The sequence below is a fragment of the Phacochoerus africanus genome, chromosome 10 (genome assembly GCF_016906955.1).
Source record: "Phacochoerus africanus isolate WHEZ1 chromosome 10, ROS_Pafr_v1, whole genome shotgun sequence".
Taxonomy (NCBI): Eukaryota; Metazoa; Chordata; class Mammalia; order Artiodactyla; family Suidae; genus Phacochoerus; species Phacochoerus africanus.
This window is the reverse complement of record NC_062553.1, coordinates 34,112,953-34,126,395: the sequence shown is the minus strand read 5'-3', so window position 1 is coordinate 34,126,395 and position 13,443 is coordinate 34,112,953. Positions and strand designations below refer to the sequence as shown.

At 37.2% G+C, this 13,443-nt stretch overlaps 1 pseudogene; it reads left to right on the top strand.

Annotated features, from left to right (window-relative positions):
- LOC125137383 (HAUS augmin-like complex subunit 3) overlaps window positions 1-13,443 on the top strand; it is a 69,371-nt pseudogene that overhangs the window by 38,433 nt on the left and 17,495 nt on the right.

Below are 13,443 nucleotides of genomic sequence, written 5' to 3'. Positions count from 1 at the left end.
ATCAAGTCATTTGAATGGATTTATAATATCTTTAGAAATAATTCTTATGAATTAAACAACCACTTATATTTTAAAATACATAGTAGGCAACATTTTTTGAACATATGAAATCACTTCTATGGTAATACTTCATCTTAAAAGATTTTCAAATAAATTGAATGACTTGAGATTGGATTAAAATTCCTCATTTACCATTCAACACTTTTTACAGCATGGCTCCATATAACTTCTTAGGTTTATATTCCATAATTCTCATGAATTTATAATTAATTCAATTTAAACAGGTGTGCTTGTGATCCCTTAAAAACCCCTGAAGTTTCCCATCACCTGCTTTTATCCATGCTTTTTTTCCATCTGAGCAATCCACTTTCCTCCTTTCTGTTTAATTAAATTTAAAATGTACATATATTCAAGACCTAAGCCTATTTACAGATCTTTGGGTTGTCCTTTTTTTTAATCATTTAAAGAGAAACTATCACAACTTTTTCTGAAATCATCTAAATATTATATCCATAAGTAAAACATTGTATTTTTCTGTTGCTATGTTATTCAAAATAGTATGGAAACTTTTTCACCAAATTTAAGTGCTTTTGTGTGTGATGGGCTGCTTGTAATCAGTCTACACGTCCTACACAAAGTGTAGGACTTTGTGGAAACCTTCCCCAAGGAATAGGCAGTTATCCTCCAGAGCAGCTGAAACTAGAGAATTGACTTGCGCAATCTTGATATCTGAAGTTTGGTTTAACTTCCAGTCTTTGTAGTGTGTAGAAATTCAGTGTGGGGAAAAGAAGGTAGGATTACTTTAAAGAGATATGCAGTCATTCCCCTGGACTGTTGAAATGGAAGTATAAAGAGTTCATGTCTAAAGGTATGTCATTGGTGTTATGATCCCATGGACAGAGAAAATATATAATTGTTGCAAAAATTAGTTTCCAATTTTTAAATCGTAAGTCACAAATATAGATGTTCTGAGTTGCAAGAAGAGAGTAGTAATCGATCTGTTTCTCACATGGAAAGCATTATCTAGCATTCCTTAGGGTGAGAAGCAAAGGGAATCATTTACTTGATTGTGGTTGAAATTGAGGAGGTCAATAGCAATTTATATATTTTCTGATTACACAGGTACTGTAGTAAAATATTGCTTCTATTTTTTCTTGAATAACTAATGTATACTCTCATTGAATTTCTGGTGGCTATTTTGCTTTTCAAATATATTACACTTTATTGAGGGGTTATATCTGGTATACCCTGAGAAAGCAGTTATATGAATAGAATACATGTGTAGAGTCACTGACTAGTTAAAATAGTTCTATTAGGAAAATACCTAGTTCAAGAAAGAATTAAATATGTGTTGCTTTGGGAAGAACCCATTAAAAATCCATTATTCATTTATTTATTCATTCTTTCTGCAAACACATTAAAGGCTTCTCATATGCCAGGCACTCTACTAAGAACTGAGATAAAAAGCTGTGTTTAACATTGTATCCCAACTAAGTCTCTTCATTTGTAAAATGAATATGGTTTTTACCTCTCCATTGGTGTATCCGTTGTGTCCTTAACAAATTATCACAAACTTAATGGCTTAGACAGCACGAATCTACTTTACAGTTCCATAGGTCAGAAGTTTAACATGGGTCTCACCAGGCTAAACCAAGATATCAACTGGACTATATTCCTTTCTGGGGGCTCAGGGGAGAATCTAATTCCTTGTTCTCTTGGGTTTCTTGGAAGAATTCTGTTCCTTGCAATTTAGAACTGAGGTCTCCATTTCTCAGCTGGCTGTCAACTAAGGGTTATTCCCAGCTTCTAAAAGTAGCTGCATTCCTTGGTTTATGGCCCTCTTCCTCCATCTTCAAAGTCAGAAATGCAGGTTTGAGTTTCTCCTGCTTCTTTTCCAATAGTCACATCTCTGTGACCTACTCTTCTACATCCCAAACCCATTCAGATAATCCAGTCTAATCTGGCTATTTAAAATCCTTAGCCCTACATCCATCTGCAAAGTCTCATCTGCTGTTCAAGATGACAATTCACTGGTTACAGTAATTAGGGGATGCAGACTCTGGAGAGGGGATCTTTGGAGATCCACTTTTTAGCTTTCTTCATCTTCCTATGTTTATTATGAATGTGATGGGTGATTATTTCTATCAAGCCCTCAGAGCAATATATGGCAGACACAGAGAGTGCAACAGCTCTTAAGTTATCTGCTGTGGTTGTTGCTGTTGCTACCATTACTACGGTAACTTCCTTAAGGAGTTTACATACCAGCAGGACAAAATTGTAATGAAATGGCAAAAAGAATCAGTATCTATGAAAAGTAATCCAACTGCGTATTTCAGAGCTCAGTGTATTTTACACTAATCCATTCTACAACTACCCATGTAAAAAGATATCCAGCCAAATGTTTTATTAGTGTTTGGCAATAGCATTTGAACTGGTTTTGCTTTCTGCTTTTCCCTTCAGTCTTAAGAAGGAAATTCTACCATCGGCAGGAATTGAAAATGGATATTTCCTGATAAAAATTTATAACCTAACTATTCTTATTAGATTGTCAAGGCTGCTAAGAAAAGTAACAGACCAACAAGGATGATAAAATCCCTCACATAGCCACTAGACTAGTGCCAATCACACTCTGGCTACAAACCAGGAACAAAAATCTGACTTAAGGTGGATAATTACTAGTAGTGGAAAGATGGCATGGCTTTCCCCCAAAGCAAACTCTATCCCCCAAAATGCAATGGAAGTTAAATAAAAATATTTTACCCTCAGCTTTGTGGAAAGTATAGCATTGTTCTCACAAAGTTATAAATTGTAGCTTTTGTGAAAACTAGAATATGGCCATGGCTATTTTTAGTCCCATTTTACAGAAAAAAAAGTAAATGAATAAAAGACTAGAAGTTTCTCGGATGAGCACTGAGTCAACGTTATCACAAAGAATGATTGGAACAGTAGATATTTCTATCTCTTATCATCTTGGACAACCTCATCCACTCAGCAAGAGGCCATTAGCCTCTGCCCAGACTCGCCCATATTTATAGATTGACTGAAAAGACAAGGTGGCAATTCAGTCGATAACCTTTGACACAAATGCAGACAAATCGTGTGCTCCTCACAATGACAAATTACTCTGGAAAATTAACTGTCGAAAGTGCAGCAATATGATGAAGATTGATTATTTTATTCTTGCAAGTCGGCTTTGAGTTAGAGTAACAGCCTCATTTGGGCACAGATGGTACCTACAGGGGAGGACCAATCAAGTCTCTGTCTCAGCTGAAAAGGGGAAGATGAATTTTCACAGGATAACAAGGGTGATGATTCTTTTTCCCAGACAAGGAGCTTGTGTTTTGGTGAGTGCCTCTTTAAGATTATGTCATACAGTCTCAGCAAAGAGAAAGATCATATTTTTAAACATTTTGCCACCATTTCTAAATAAATTGCCTGAAGCCAATTTTAGCCTAGTCCCTTGCTAAAACTTTTCTAAAAAGTAGAGTTTGAGAAACTTTCTTTCAACTTATATCTTTTACTGACACACTATAACAGCTTTGAATATTTTAAAATTACATGGTGTTTTCATAGAAGACATAAAAAGGTGTATATTAAATTTTAGATTTTTTTTCCTTCCAAGATTATAAATAATAGCCTACAGGCTAAATTCTTTGAGGAACTTAAATCTCTCCTTGAAATTTGGGTAGGTGTATTGGAAAAGATATTAACCATTCCAAGCAAAAAGATTAGTAAAACTTCTCTTTTAGAGTTTCCACAATCTATTATTTATTTGATTTCATATCAATACCACACACTGCCAAGTGCCTTATAATAAGATATCCTTTCACAGAGGAAATGCTTAAAATTATATTACATATTCCATCTATCCAAAAAGTACCTGGAAGCTCAGTGAAGCATCATAAAAGCAGGTCTTGGTGTTCCCCTCATGGCTCAGTGGAAATGAACCCAACTAGCATCCATGATACCAGTTCGATTCCTGGCCTCGCTCAGTGGGTTAAAGGAGCAGGTGTTGCTGTGAGCTGTGGTGTAGGCTGGCAACTGTAGCTCTGATTCAGCCCCTAGCCTGGAAACTTCCATATGCCACAACTGTGGTCCTAAAAAGCAAAAAACAAAAAAACAAAACAAAACAAAACAAACAAACAAACAAAAACAACCAAAAAAAGCAGGTCTAAAATTATTCCTATAAGGGGATGACTCCCAAAGTGTATTTGCCCTATTATACGACCTACCAAAAAATAGGGGAAGAATAGGAAAGAAAGAAATGGACCCATGTTATCACAGAAATAAATCTCAAAATCTTATATAATGGAGGGTTGTCTGTGGAAGATCCAAAGTTGGGAGAAGGGCAGGGGGACATGGGGAACTTGGGGGAAGTGGCAGCTCCAGCATCTAGCTGCCAGAACAAGGCAGAACCAGTTATAGTGGAGAAGAGCAATCAAACATGTGAAGCAGGACATGTGCCCCACTACACAAGAAACAAACTCTTCAAATAAACAAGCAGGGTGATATTATTATTCTGTCCTAACTAATTAATCAAAGGCATCAAATCTTCTCAGATTGAAAAAGAAGAAATGCAGCAGTGATCATCAGCAGGTATGGAATCATGCAGTTAAATTATCAGGATGCCTGATTCTGACCAGGCTGTTTTTGGCAAAATGTGCTATTAGCAGAAGCTGCAGATATTACAGTGCATCGCTATTAAAGCACTATTATGCATTAACTATATTAGATGAAATCATGAAAGACCCAGCGGTTTCTCTGTCTCTTTATATGGTCATTTCTTATCACATCAAGTGAGGCAATGAGTAGTACAATGTTTCCCCAAGCTAGAGTGGTTTAAAAAAATATATCATCTATTAGTTTTAAAAACTGGAGGATCTCAAACTTATTCCCTGGAGATTCTGATTCAGAAAGATTGAATCAGGGATGCAGTATTTTCAATAGATGCCTAAGCGAGTCCTACCACTTGGCGTGACTAGTAAATACTAGAGCGTGGGTTCAAGAGCCGGACAGATGCGGCTTTTTCTAATACCAGTTTCAGTATCTGGGGGAAAATGATTGCCTTTGATTTGTACTTCAATTTCCTGATTTAAAAATGGGAATACCCATGGAACTTGTCTACTTGTCTTAAATTAGGTCATTTATGGATGGTGTTTGGCTCATCACTCGAAATAGAGTAAACTCCTAATGAAATGCTAAGACTGTGATCATCATCATTTTGTTCTATTGTTATGCTGCTCATGTTATTGATGAACTGGCATCATGCCTTTGAATTTCTCTGTAGAGATATTCTATCTACCACCTTCAAAACAAAAACACAGAGAGAGACTAGAAGATTTTAAAGCTCTCTTTTTGTTTCTCCATTCTAATTTACTCCTCCGTGGAAAATGTTTTTAGAAGAGAGTTAGTGATATAACATCTTAAGACCAATATATTAAATGCAAACACCAAAATACCAATGTAAATTAATGGTAATTTTTTTTTCTGTCTTTTGTCTTTTAGAGCCGCACCTGCAGCATATGGAGGTTCCCAGGATAGAATTCTAATAGGAGCTATAGCTTCTGGCCTATGCCACAGCCACAGCCACTCCAGATCCAAGACACATCTGTCACCTACACCACAGCTCTCAGCAATGCCGGATCCTTAACCCACTGAGAAGGCAGGGATCAAACCCTCAACTTCATGATTCTTAGTCGGATTTGTTTCTGCTGTGCCATGACTAGAACTCCCAAATTACTGGTAAATTTGAGTGTCATTAGAGCTAAAACAAATAATCATTTGCTTAATGAAATAATTCATCAAAAGAGTCCTTTGAGTAAGAAGTGCCTCAAGGCTTTTAAAAAGTGTGTTGCTTTACAAAAAGCAGATTAACATAGCTCTTTTCTGGAACTCAGATAGTGTATAAATTGAGTCATTCCCAAAGATAATCAAGACCCAGAATTCATCATGACCAACTTGGCTGGGGGCCCATATTATCTACTTTTGATAAAATTCTCATCATCATAGTTAACTTCAGGATTAGGAAAAATTTGTACTGCAAGTCATCCTGGAAACAGAGTGATCGACACTAATGCTATTTGAGGGCACCCATGTTTGCTCTGGGGTTGAGTGTCAGTCCCAAGCTTTGTTACATTCGAGATGAGCAAGAATGGCTTTGGTAAATTTATATAACCCGCTTAGCTTCAGTTTTCTCGTTTGCAAAACAGGGCTGATGGTAGTATATCAAATAATTATAAGTATTCAACAAGAAACAGATAGGAAATGAGATTATTATAAGATAATATATATAAAATAGCACAGACCTTGACATGTGGCAAACATGCAGTAGTTTTTCATTAAATGTTCGTTGAGTAAATAATAGATGCTTTGTAAAAGAAAGAACAGAGACTTTAATTAAAGTGGCAGATGGAGTATACACATTTAGCTGTTCTTTCTCCCTAAACCTCACTTAAATGATAATAAATGGAAGGTGCTTTTCAGAAAGAAAGAAACAAAGAAACAAAGAAAGAAACAAAGAAACAGAGAAAGAGGTGCAAATTCCCAAAGGTAAGAAAAAAGGAATAGGAAATATTTTAGAATTTTTATTTATTTTATATATTCATATACTTTAGTCAATGGAAAGGAAATGGCTGTATGATAACTGACAGAAGATCAAAGAAAGTTGACTCTAGTTGGCAGGAACAAATTCAAGAAACAATCAAATCTGCATCACAGAACCATAGAAATTTTTGTTTTTCTGAAAAAGGGAATTAAGTTTGGTTGAGAAAAGCTGAAACGTGCAATTAGAACTTATGGTGCATCTTTGAAAGTCCTCCTGTGAGGCGGTGAGCTGTGTGCCCTCCCCTGGAATTGGGGCAGGCTTGTGATTGCTTTCACTAACAGAATTCAGCCAGAGCAACACCACGAGAGTTCTGGTGTGAGGCAACAGAGAGCCCCGCAGCTTCTGCCCTCTTCACCAGAACATAAGCTCTCAGAGCCCTGCAAGAGGGTGAATAACCCTGAGGCTGCTGCTGACAGTTTCAGCTGAGCCCACCTTCAGGCAACCCCATCAGTGTGACTGAAGGAAGTATCATGGATCCGGATTGTCCATCCACAGCTATTCTGTCTCCCAATCACTGAAGCCCCAAGTATCATGCAGGGAGGACAGCCATCCATATTGTGTCCTTTCATTATTTCCACAAAATCTGTGAGCATAATAAAATATTGTTGCTGTACATTGCTAATTTGGGAGGAAAGAGTGGAATTGTTAGGCAGCAAGAGATAAGCAAAATACAGTTTCACAGTAGGCAAAGGCCCCAGAGAGTTCCTTTTTGTGCTGATGTCTGGGAGCTCTCTCCTAAACCCCAGCAGTTTATTGGAGGGGTTTCCTGATATCAGAAAAGATATCAGATATGTTTGGCAACAGCAGTATTATGCTAATATAAAGAATGCATGAGAAGTTCCTGTTGTAGCTCAGCAGTAATGAACTGACTAGTATCCATGAGGATGTGGATTCAATCCCTGGCCTTGCTCAGTTGGTCAAGAATCCAGCATTGCTGTGAGCTCTGGTGTAGGTCACAGACTTGGCTCAGATCCTGCATTGCAGTGGACCCCTAGCCTGGGAACTTGAATATGCCTTGGGTGTGGCCCTGAAAGACCAAAAAAAAAGAATGCATGAAAATGTATATAATAAATCTTAAGATTTCTGACATTCTGACTTCACTTGACACCCACAAATCTGGTAGCTAATGTGTAACTTCCAAGGCTTTATCTTAGAAGAATCTTATCTTGTAAATTCAATTAAACAGGAGGAAAAACTTAAACATGCTAAAATCTGGAGGTTCCATAGGATATGGTATAATGAAGACTCAATCAACAAACTATTGACAAGCAAAAAATTTCTAAATTATGTGAGAGGTTAACCAGTGATTATTTCAGTAAAGCAAACAATTGGGGGGAAATAAGTTAAATAGTAACTATCTAGGGTAATAAAAACTTAGTAAGTAAATCAAAACCTCATTAATATCCAGAGGCAAGAAAAGATGCATTTATAAAATAGAACGATATGAAAATAATAATATGAGAATGTTTTCTTAGAAATGTGAGAGCAGAAATAAAAAATTCAATAAAAGAGTTTGAAAATAAAGTTTAGGAAATTTCTCACAAGAATATACAAAAGAACATAAACATAAAGTTAGAGAGAGAAAAAAACATTTTAATAGTTTTGGTGATCCACAATAAAAAATATACAGTTTTTAAAATAAATGAAAAAAAAATAAAAATGGAATCTATCCAAAAAGACTACTCAAAGTAAATATATGTTATAAAAAGAACATTCCAATGAATATTCATCCCAATAGATGCAAACAGATCCATCTAAGGTGCATCATGAAAATTATGAGCACTGGAAATAAAGGGGTTTTTTTGTTTGTTTTTTTGTTTTTTAATTTTAGGGACCAAGATAGAGAAATACAGAGCAAGATAAAGAAAAAACAAAACAGGTTTTTATAAAATATTCAGATCATAATAGTAGCGAACTTCTCAATGGGAACATTGTGTATTACTAGCAAGTTATTGCTGCATAATAAAGCATACTCGAAGTTAGCTTAAAACCACAAACATTTATTAGCTCACAATTTCTACGAGGCAGAGGTCTGGGAGTGAATTAGCTGGGTGCTTCTGGCTCAATCAGGATGTGGCTGGGGCTATGGTCATCTCAAGGTTCACCTAGAGAAGGATGTGCTTCCATATTCAGTAGTGTGGTTGTTGGCTTCCTTCACGTCCTTGCTGGTTATTGACTACAGACACTAGTTCCTTGCCAAGTGAACCTCACCACAGAGCCATTCAAAATATGGAAGTTTGCTTCCCTCTGCAAGAGAGCAAAAAAGCGAAAGAATGAAAGAATAAATGCTTTAAGCAGACACCAGTCTTTTTATACAGGATTAATGACACCCTAAAACTTTTGCCATATTCCATTCATTACAAGTTAATCTACACTCGAGAGCCCTACTTTCACAAGTGGAGATGACTACAAAGGCTGTGAATACCAGAAAGTGGGGATGAGTTTGTGCCGTTTTAGAGGCTGCCTGCTACACACCGGGAGGTAGAATACAATTGAACAATACTTTGAAATTCAGAGGAAGTAAATTTCTTCAATCTAGCATTCTATGCCCAAACTAGTAATTATGCATGAACATAGGATAAAAACATTTCCAGACTTTGAAATTCTCAAATTTTACCTTGCTCACACCTTTACCCTGGCTAGTGGATGGTGTGGTACCCCATCGACATCCTCCATATGATGGGAGGCATTGACTTTTGAACTGCTGTTCCCAGTTACTGGCCGCTAACCATTCTCAGCTATGTCCTTCTTTGGAAATTGCCCTTGACCGAAGGATGTGTTTTCACCTAAAGTTATATCTGTTTTCCCAGGACAGTGTCTATCCTATGGTTGGTCAATGGAAGAAGGTATATATGCTAAGCCATCTATCCTTAATCCACAATAACTCTGAAGAGCCAGAGCTCCCTTTTGGATCAGCTGAGACCTGTATTCTATCTTGTAGTTCAACTTTTCATTCTGTCCAGCTCTCTGACTCCTTCACAAGTGTTCCTGAGAGCATTTGTGAATAAATATCTTGCATACAAATTTCCTTCTTGAGACTATTTCCTGAGGAACTCAACTAAAACAATTCTTACCAGAAGTGGTTGAAGAAGCAGAGTCTAAAAATGAGAGGTTGGATTTAGATCATCACCAGCTGGCTGGCAATAAGAAGAGCATCATGGGTGGTAATTGGAGTGATGATAGCAACTGGCATATTATAGTAGTGAATTTTTTAAAATGTGCATTGATTGTAAAGTGGGATGGGAAATCAATTAAAGAAAATACACCAGCAGGTGCACTCTCTGAAGCACTTGATAGATTCTGAAGAGGTTGTTATTATAAGGACAATGGGATAGGATGGCAGTTGCTCGTGCTATTGATGTCTCAGAGAAAGAAAATGAGGTTTACATCTGCTAATGCCAGAAGCCAGAAAAGCTAAATATCAGTTCTAGGACTTAATTATAAGCAAATTAGAGTTCTAGAGACAGTTGATTTGTCAACACTGGCAATCGTGCTACACAAAATTCAGGGTTTAGATCAGGAAGGAGTGGGACCCCAACACTTTGGTGGAGACATCAGGATGAAACAGTCAAGAACCTTGAGACCTGAGCTTCTCCAACTCTGTAGGCCTTTAAAAGTGGCCCACTTCCCACCCCACCCCGCTGTTACAAGTCAGAACTTGGAGTTCCCTTTATGGCACAGTGGAAATGAATCTGACTAGTAACCATGAACTTTCAAGTTCCATCCCTGGCCTTGCTCAGTGGGTTAAGGATCTGGCATTGCCATGAGCTGTGGTGTAGGTCTCAGATGCAGCTAGGATCCTGCTTTGCTGTGGCTGCGGCTGGCAGCTGGCTCCGATTAGACCCCTAGCCTTGGGAACCTCCATATGCCATGGGTGTGGCCCTAAAAAGCAAAAAAAGTCACAACTCTCTCATTTTTTTTTTTTTAAGATGCAGAGACCTCTGCCTTTTAGGACAACACTACCTCCACTGATCCTTCTAGTTAACAGACAAAAAAATTAGGGCCAATTCACAACATTATCCAGAGAGACGCTGACTGATTCAAAAAGGAAGAGTATGTAAAAAAAGCAGCCAACATATACTCGTAATACTGACAATAATATGTGTGGTTATGGCCTCCAAAGAGCTGGATCAAGGTGGATTAAGTATAAAGTGGGTACAGAGGACTTATTGACATAGGGACATTCTCCCCCTTATGAAAAACCAACATAGAAGAAGAAATCTAAGCTTGGTTTATAAATAAGTCAGTTCACGACATGTGTAGAAGCTGAAATATATATGCTAATGCAGAACAATCCCACTCAGGATGGCTCTGAAAAGTGCAACATAGGAGGTCATCCTAGTGGGAAGAGCTTTTGGCACTGCACTTACTATGCCATGTCCTTTAGAAAAAGACATGGTCTAAGGCAAAATATACATAAAATTCAAAATACAAATGACTTGATTTCTTGTCCAGAGGCCTGGAAAGAAAAAGATAGGTAGATAAGAAGCAAAGTGTCCTAGGAGAAGCAGGTGAATGGACCCATATGAGTAGTCATGAAGTAGAAAAGTCTTTGGATGCCAATACCCATCAGATATCACCAACTATGGGAGAGGCACTGAATGACCAAGCAGACAGAATGCCTTAGCCAGATGACATAAGCCAGCCTCTGACTTTGGACACTCCTATCTTGTAACAATGGATTCTTGACCAAAGCAGTCATGGTGGCAGTGCTGAAGACTATGGGCCTAATGGCGTGAGGTCCCACCCACCAATGCTGATCTAGCTTCTGTGGCAACAAAACCCAATTCTGAGCCACAATCTGGCAACATCTCTTCAACTACACACTTGGTGACAGGTATTCTTAGGACTCTCCACTCCGGAACAAGCAGCTATTTAATTCATCTTGACTGATACGAACACACATTCTAGGTACGTATTTGCTTTTCTTTCTTTCAGAGCATCAGCCAGCCTCTGGGGCAAGAGAAGTACAGTGTGGCGGGCAGCCAAGAAAGGCTTCCCGAGGACATGGTGTTTGGGCTTAGTGTTGATGGAGGAATAAATAACTTTTAGGGACATAGAAAGGAGAGCGGAGGCATCTGGGAATGGCAGGCTTGTGGTGCTGTGTCAAGGAAACAGCAGGTGATCCTGTGGGTTTGGAGGGCAGGGTGCTTAGGGAGGGGTGATAGGACATAGTGCAGCCCCAATAACCATGCAAAGAAACAGTGCTTGAGAGTTATGGAGGTCATGGGGGGCCATGGAAGGCTCTTGTGGAGCAGAAGTGGTGACCTGCTGGCTATATTCTAAAAAGTAAAAAATTAAACCAAGAAAGAGGTACTCATAGGGGTCAATGATCACAGGTTCCAACGAAAGCATAAATGAAGAGAATCCCCAGAACTGGTAGTTAAGGAAAATGCCAAATAACCATTATACAGCCATCCTAAAGAAATATCATTTGAGAATCCTCCAGAAGGGACTTCTTACCAAAACACTGCCAGAAAAAGGATGGAACCGTATCTATTAGGAAAATGTTGGCAAGAAACATTGCAAAACAAATAATTCTCTGTACATTTTTAAAAATTATTTTGTGAAATTATCCCTTGTCTTATTCTTAAGAGAATTTGGTAAAGTCAACTCACTATAAAATTTATATGTATAATTTCTAATTTTTACTCCAACTCAGCAAGGTAGGCAGTCATTTTATGTTGTTTCAGAGTATAGTCAGCATCTTTGAGAGGTTAAATAATGTGTTCAAAGTAACCCAACAGGATCTGCCATATTCCAAACCAGAAAATTAGTTTTGTTAGCGTTAAGTGTAAGTGATTTTTTTCTATCTCTATTTTACAAACTTTCTGAAATATGGTTATGCTGACTTTAGAGTAAAAAATAAGTTTGTAAATAAGAAAAAACTGAACTCAGTAAGATATTAAATACATTTTCATTGACTTTTCAAGTGAAACAGCAATACAGAACAACTGTCATTCACAATCCTCTGGTTCCACTTTAAAGAGATTTGGTTAAATTTCATGCCAGGAAATTGTGTTCTCAGTCTAAATTGTCCATACGGTTTCAAGCAAGTATGTCATTTTCACTCCTTAATCTAATAACTCTGAATCATTGTGTTTAACAACTTAGCTATCCATATTTTAGAGCTGACTGAAGAGATTTTTATTTAAATAAGATTATGGATTTTATGTAACGAATAGAGTTTTCCATAATAGTTGAAAACAATCTTTTCAAATAAAACAGGAGAATATTGTCATAATAAAAATGTCATATTTATCAAGTTCCATTGGTAACTTTGGGGTCTTCTTTTTTTATATATAACATAATATGCTCTAAATATACTTTATACATAAAAAGGAAAAAGAAGCTGAGTGGTTTTGCAGTCTCTAGATAGATAGCCTCCTTCATAAAAATACCTCATCATGTTCACTGAAGAAATGAAAAAATACAAGAGCGAGGATGACTTTAGAGAATATACTGAGTTATAAGTCTGAGTAATACTGCCTCCATTATCACCTCCTCTTCAAAATTATAAATGGATTTTATGAAAAAGAGGTCTTTTTCTAAAGAATATACCATGCCTCATAATCAGATTACCTTTAAAAATTAAACTGTAAATGTTTGAAGTTTAGTGAAAAAATTTTCCTCATTTTAGTCACTCGGGATAAGAACAGCAGCTATGCACACAACAGTCTATATCAAACTTGTTTTGTCACCAAAAATTATTTTGGAAATCATTCTTTTAGAGAGCGAGTAGGACAAATAACTCTTGGGTAACTTCTTTTTTTTTTTTTTTTTTTTTAGGGCTGAACCCACAGCATATGGAAGTTCCCAGGCTAGGGGTTGAATGGAAG